Raw genomic sequence first — 7,165 nt, 5'->3', positions numbered from 1 at the left:
AGCCCACCAGGCTCCCTCGTCCCTGGGATTCTCCAGGCAAGAACACTGGAGTGGGTTGCCATTTCCTTCTCCAATGCATGAAAGTGAAAAGTGAAAGTGAAGTCACTCAGTGGTGTCCAACTCTTAGCGACCCCATGGACTGCAGCCTACCAGGCTCCTCCACCCATGGGATTTTCCAGGCAAGAGTACTGGAGTGGGGTGCCATTCCCTTCTCACTCTCCCTTAAAAACACTCCTGATTCTCACTATTCATTTTCTATTACTTTTTAACATTATCCTTGGGCAATTCTTCACTGGCTTGAACTATAGGCATATTTTGCAGATATTGTAGTTCAGTTTCAGATTACTTAAATATCTTCTATGCTTGTTTTTCAGTTCCCCCTCCCCACCAGCCTCTCTTCTTGGAATGCCCCTCCTCTTCCCATTGCCCTCATCTCTGGCTGACTCCTAAATACCATCTCTTTTCTGAAGGCCTCCTTCACACACAACTCCCACTCTGCAGTTCATCAACGGTAAAATTACTTTCTTCTTAAGCCTTGAAGACTTCATAACCAGAGCACTCAGCACATTTCAGAGGGATCTAGTTCCCTTGCTGGATAGTGAAAGCAGTTATCAGGTTTTACTTATCTTTGTATCTCCAGGGCTAAAGAAAAGTCAAGTGCCTAATAGGCACTCAAATGTCACTGAACTGAGTTTCAAGAAAAAGTTACTAATGGTATCTGACCTGAAAAACTAAGAAATCCATATATATAACTTAGCAACTAAAATTCTGAAATGCTTTTACATATAATTAAAGGGACAAACCCAGAACTGATCCCTAATTCCAATCTCAAAATACCAATGTAATTCACAACAGAACAGTGAAAGAAGTTTGGTGATTTTATGCCAAAGTTAATCATTAACATTCTGATGTGGTAAAAGTTATAACTTTGAAAAAGTAGCATCAAAAAAGTCAAAGTTCACTAAATTCCATCTAAAGTTTGGTAATCCAACTACTGGATACTAAAACATTAACAAATACTGCGTATTTGTGAAATTAATCTCTAATCAAGTGAAGAGACAAACAAAATGTGTCTAATCATAAGTATAGTATCACTATATACTACCAAGAGACAATTAAATTCTGCATTCCAAGTCATAATGCCCTTTATTGAAACTATAATACCTGTTTCACAGATAACATTTAGCAATAAAATGATAAAACTGATATTAAAATTTCATTTCCAATTACTCTTAAATTTAGAAATGCTTATTCTTCACACTCTAAATATAGAAAGAAAATGCCTTCCAAAGTAATTTTAAAATTTCATATACTAGGTAATTTCTACTGTTCAATCCTACATTTACAAGCAACATGGATGATCTATTAAATGTGGATTTGCAAAGTACAAAGAAAGTCACTCAGGATTCTTGAACTAAAAGCAATCCTAAAAAGTGGATCAAATACAATCTCATTTTAAATCAGAAAAAGTAAAATTCTAGGAAGCAGAAAAATAATATAAATCCATATTTATGAACATTTATATTATAAATCTATAAAGTATGGACATTCACTTCCCTACTATAAGCAGAGACCAAATGACAATCTGGCATTTAAGATTGTATCATTCGTTTTCCTTGTTCTTCAAATGTGACAAACTATATTGATTTTCTCATGTTGACATTCTTGCAATCTCACAATAAATCCAGTTTGACTGTGAGGCTTTGTTGTTTTTAGTTCACTGAATTGTGTTTCATTTGCTACTTTTTGAAAATTCTCAGCCAGTATCTCTCAGTATTTCCTCTCCCCCATTATTTCTTCTTTTGGAACTGTTAGCTGCATCTTGGACTTGTTCATCTTATTGTTCACATTTCTTAACCTTCCTATTCTATATCTCTTTCTTTGGGTTCAGTCTTTAGGACCTCAGTCATAGTAGGAAGATTTTAACCTTTTGTGCCATGGACCTCTTTGGCAGTTTTAGTGAGGTCAATGGCCTCCTTTCTCAGAATATTAAAGATTTTAAATAAAATACGTAAGATTACAAAATTATAATTATATTGAAATAATTATCAAAATATTTTAAATTTTGGTGCTTTCTTTGGCAGCACATATACTAAAATATTTTTAATTTTAATAGAGTAGTAATGTTCCTGTATTAACATATTAAAATGCAAGCTCTACCAATGGCTTAATAACTATAATAATTTCAAACTAGTGATGGCAGTAAGTGCTATTTCAAGATATTTGAAACAACCAAACAGGAAATGTACTGTATGGGGAAAAAACATGAATCTATTGGTGTTATGCACTGAACTGAATCTCTTCAACAAGACGTTAGGTCCCAACCCCCAGTACCACAGCAAGTGACCTCATTTGGAAAGACGGTCACCATAGATGTAATTAATTAAGAGAAGGTCATAGTGGAGTTGAGTGGGCTCCTAATCCATTATGACTAGTGTCCTTAAGAGAAGATGGCCATGAGACACATGTAGCACTTTGTTAGACCAGCCCTGCGAAACTAACATAGTTGCTGTCTCAAGTACCTCTAACCCTGCTATGGTTGCTGGTATTTTCTTCAATTATGAATGCAGACATATTTCAGGTAGAGATTAGTAAAAGCACTCTGAGACATAAGCCCTTATGTCTACATCAATTACCATCTCAGTCTGAGATCCAGTACTCATTAACTATGCTTTAACAAAAATAATGAACTATGTTTAAACAAAAATATACCAACAATTTTTTTTCCTTCCCATTACAGACCATTCTGAGTGCCACAAAAACAACACCTTGTGGGTCTGTTAAGACTTTGGTTCTAGACTCTAAAATGAGATGCCACTATCACACAAAACTTGTAATAAACAGCAAGTTAAACTTAAAAGAACAATTCATTATCTGAGTTAATTTCTTACACTGAATAAATGTGAAATTATCCTCTAGTGTTAGATTAACATTTGTGTGAATAACCAAATGAAAAGACTGACTTTTGACACTTCTAGGCCAGTAAGTAAAGCATGAGAGCTGGTATCTTAATACATTCCTCTTAAGATCTATCCCAAAAGCCTTTTGTTCACTTATTCATCTAAAGACCACATTTATTTAAGAAAATAAAAGTTTTCCATCTGTGATGAATATTATCAAAGACACAGGGTTATTAAATTAAGCTCAAAATGAGGAAGCCTTTAGAGATTAGGAATGTACCAACTGTTTCCAAATGTATCTTGGTTCTTCAAAATTCATGCTTCTACTTCATCATCCTATGAGATCTACTGGAAGTTTTTCATTTGCTTAAACATATCAAAATCAACAATCTAATAAAACTGACCAATTAACAAATACATATGTTACATGTATTAGCCTATGTAGTCTAATACATGGAGAAGGCAATGGCACCCCACTCCAGTACTCTTGCCTGGAAAATCCCATGGATGGAGAAGTCTGGTGGGCTGCAGTCCATGGGGTTGCTAAGAGTCGGACACAACTGAGCGACTGCCCTTTCACTTTTCACTTTCATGCATTGGAGAAGGAAATGGCAGCCCACTCCAGTGTTTTTGCCTGGAGAATCCCAGGGACGGCAGAGCCTGGTGGGCTGCCGTCTCTGGGGTCGCACAGAGTCGGACACGACTGAAGCGACTTTGAAGCAGCAGCAGTCTAATACATTAGACTGACTTACAGTGTGTCTATCTCTGTATTACTTTAGGATAATTTAGAACAAGAAGAGCCCATGATGATGATTAGTTCAAATTCCTTGATTTACAAGTTAACAAACTGAGGGCCCCAAAGGCTGTCACTTGCCCAGAATCAGAGAATAAATTAGGTACAGTTAGGACAGAAACTCAACTCCCAAGTCCAAGACCAATGTTCTTTACATTATAGTGGTGTCTGACTCTTTGTGACCCCAGACAGCAGCCCACCAGGCTCCTCCATTCATGTAATTCTCCAGGCAAGAATACTGAAGTGGGTTGCCATGCCTTTCTCCAGAGGTCTTTCCAACCCAGGGATGGAACCTGGGTCTCCCACATTGCAGGCAGATTCTTTACCATCTGAGCCACCAGGGAAGCCCTGCATAAAAGCTGGTGAGAGTTACATAAATTATTAATGCCTTTTATATGATCATTTTAATCCTCTTTATATTTAAAAACAGTGCAGTTGCTCTACAACCAACTAACAAGTTTTCTGTTTTCTAAAAAATCAATTTTATTATCCAGACATTTAAAAAATAGGAATACAATCTCATTTCCACCTTCAAAGTGGGCAAAAATTATTTTCAAAGAGAATTGGACAGACATTTCAAGGCATAAGCAGTCTCATACGTTGAGTCTTCCTTTCTAGAGAGCAATTTAGCAGAAAGAGTAGGACAACTTAAAATTTGCATATTTTATTCAATCTCTAGACGATTTCAAGGAGAAAAAGGTATAGATTTGGAAGAAGACACAACTTAGGATCAAAGGCAGCACTGTTCAGAAATAACAGAAAAATAGCAGATCAATTAAAATATGGTATACACTGAATATAATGTAGGTGTTAAAAATTATGTTTTAGGAAATATTTAATGATACCAGAAAATATTCATATATATTAAGGTATGACAGTACCCTACTATGCAACTCTACTTTGCTGAAACTACATGTGTATACATAAATTACATAATACATGTGTAAAGCATTTATCACAGATTTTTACTCTTGGCACATAGTAAAAACCAGATAAATGAACACGATTCATGGAGAGTTTGACTATGTATCAAATGTTTAAATACTGTTATGTGAATGGCAGAAATGCAAATACATTACTTATTCACTTTAAAGACCAGTTTGTGCATCATTTGAAATAAACTATCACTCTTGCATGGAGGATTTTTTGTTGTTTTTAGTAACACTTTTAACGCAGTTACAGTTCCTACTGAAGGCTGGAGAAGAAAAGCAGACTTTCACCAACCTTCCCCAAGTGTGGCATTGTGTAAGACGAAGTATTACAGGCTTACAGAATTACTTACTTAGTTTAAATACATTACTTACTTGATTAAATATATACCCACAATCAACCTCTGAGAACTATTTATTTCTCTCTCTACACATAACTCTAATTTCAAATAAGCATGTACTAGAAGGTTTCAAAATGAGGCCTCTAAAGGCCTTGATTTTACCACAATGACTATCTAGAAAAGGTTAATGGTTTTTTAAGACACTGGTAATCTGCACTCTTTTTAAAAGTCAAAATCAGGTGAAAAACATACAAGTGTTAAGAACAGTCTCTAATTACCTATTGATTATGGATTTTTAAAAAAGAGAGAAAAGAAAAAGGAAAAAATATACATAAGGCTCCAATAAAAACCATATATTAGGGCAATTTCAAACTATGCTAAGGCTTTAAGGGCATCTACCATAACATCTGTTTCTTCCTAATACATGTAATTATAAATAATAAATTTTCCACTTGAAAACATTATAAAGAGCAGATACCTAAATTATCAGGATAAAGTCTACATTCCAAAGAAGTTCACTCTTTCTGATTTACCTACTGTACTAACAATGCAGACTCTAATAAAACTGATTATCAGACGAACACATCACTTTCTAAAACAAAAAAAATAAAACCCACAAGAGTTTGTCCCCACGAAGAGTTAACATCTCATGGCAAAAATGGTATGTTAAAACACACTATTCTTGACCTATCAAAATTAACATAACAAAGCCCCTAGCAGGAAAAAATTTAATAACAAACCAGGATAAATTAGTGAAAACATAATTCTTAAGTCTGAGAGAGATAATTTCCAAATTGTCCCATACTAAGTACATTAATTATTTTAAAGGCAATTTTACCATTAATAAATATTGTCATTAGGAGCTTCGAATATCAAAATCTCTGAGATTAAATCACCGGGAATATTTATATTCATTTTTAGTGCAAAAGCAGTTATCATTCACTGGTAATCACTACAACAAAAAACTTGTACTCTCAATTTGTCCATGGTAAGTATTACAAGAGTCCACTTAAAAATTGTATTTTACAAGTGTGTCAATTCACATTTCCATATTAGCGTTTCTATCAGCTGCATCCATAAAAGGAGGTATTCAATATTTTACTTTAAATATGGTAATTAGTCTTCCCCCACCCCCAAAATAGAACCTGACATTTTGATCCAGGCTACTTTCTTAAAAGAAGGTATCAGCAAAAAGTACCGTCATTCTGTTCACGGGTTTTAGCAGTTTTTCTCTTAACTAAGCGTTATCTGAGATACTTCTTGATCTCTCTCAAAGTAGGTCTAATCTGCGGAAGGCTGTGAGACAGTGTACAGCACTGTGAATGGCCAGCCAGGTATTTTATGAATGGAGGCGATCACGTGATCCCAGCACCTCCCCGAACTGATATTTCCCACATAACTGTGTCAACATTCTGAGAACAGGGGTAGTTGTTTGTGTGGGCGCATATTTTTGAATTTAACCTATAACTTCGATTTCTCCTTACTTTCTGAACTCAAAACTTTACATTAAGACTGGCAGTTGAGCTTCAAATTTCTTCCTGGGAAATCCTTTCAAGATGTCCAAGGTGATGGATGTTTAATTATTTTTTTATGAATGAAAAGTGTGCTATGCAAATGAGGGCGATTCACAAAAAGAGAGAGAACATGGCGGCCACTTCTGCTTCTAGACTGCACTGACACTGCAGCAATCCACCTTCTCCCACACCCCGCTCGTCAAAAGAGTGTGTTGTGGATGGGGGCTGGGGGGGACGCTGCTCTGCATTTCTCAAGCTATTTTATGTTAAACAAGCCTAGGCTTTGGACTTTAAAGCTCTCAGAAAGGTCTGACTCGAGGAATGCTCTTTACTTAAAGGAATGCGTCCTAGGACTAGTCCTAACTCACTTAACTCTTTCCAACCCTTCGAAGATAAACAAAACTTGAATTTAATAACAAGAAAACGGACACTAATATTCTCTTGGAATTAAATTCCGTCTCAATAGAAAACTGTTGCAGCCTCATTATTCCTCCAGGCAGCTGTTATGTTACAGCAAAATATTTAAAAGGCAAAGTATTTTGCTTGGAAAACATAAGGACAGCCCAAATAAACAAAAACTTAAGCTGAGATGTTCTACAAGTTAATGAATGAAGTCATCAACATGTTCAGCAATGTAAACACTGTTAAATCGACGTGAACGGTGTGTTTCAATGTAGCTGAAAGATAA

General features: G+C 35.5%; 1 protein-coding gene across 2 annotated transcripts in view; it reads right to left on the bottom strand.

The window, feature by feature from the left end:
- Positions 1-7,165, bottom strand: part of SPRED1 (sprouty-related, EVH1 domain containing 1) — a 119,278-nt gene that overhangs the window by 111,058 nt on the left and 1,055 nt on the right. The window contains exon 1 of one of the 2 annotated variants that reach the window (XM_010847924.1): positions 6,162-7,155. The exons of the other annotated variant lie outside the window; for it this stretch is intronic. The gene's annotated coding sequence lies outside the window, so the exon portion shown is untranslated. Of the gene's footprint in view, positions 1-6,161; positions 7,156-7,165 lie in introns of those variants that run through there. 2 annotated transcript variants of the gene reach the window in all.

Source organism: Bison bison, unplaced genomic scaffold (genome assembly GCF_000754665.1).
Source record: "Bison bison bison isolate TAMUID 2011002044 unplaced genomic scaffold, Bison_UMD1.0 scf7180017864259, whole genome shotgun sequence".
Lineage (NCBI taxonomy): Eukaryota > Metazoa > Chordata > Mammalia > Artiodactyla > Bovidae > Bison > Bison bison.
The sequence above is the reverse complement of the archived record's forward strand: the minus strand, read 5'-3'. Positions and strand labels throughout refer to the sequence as shown.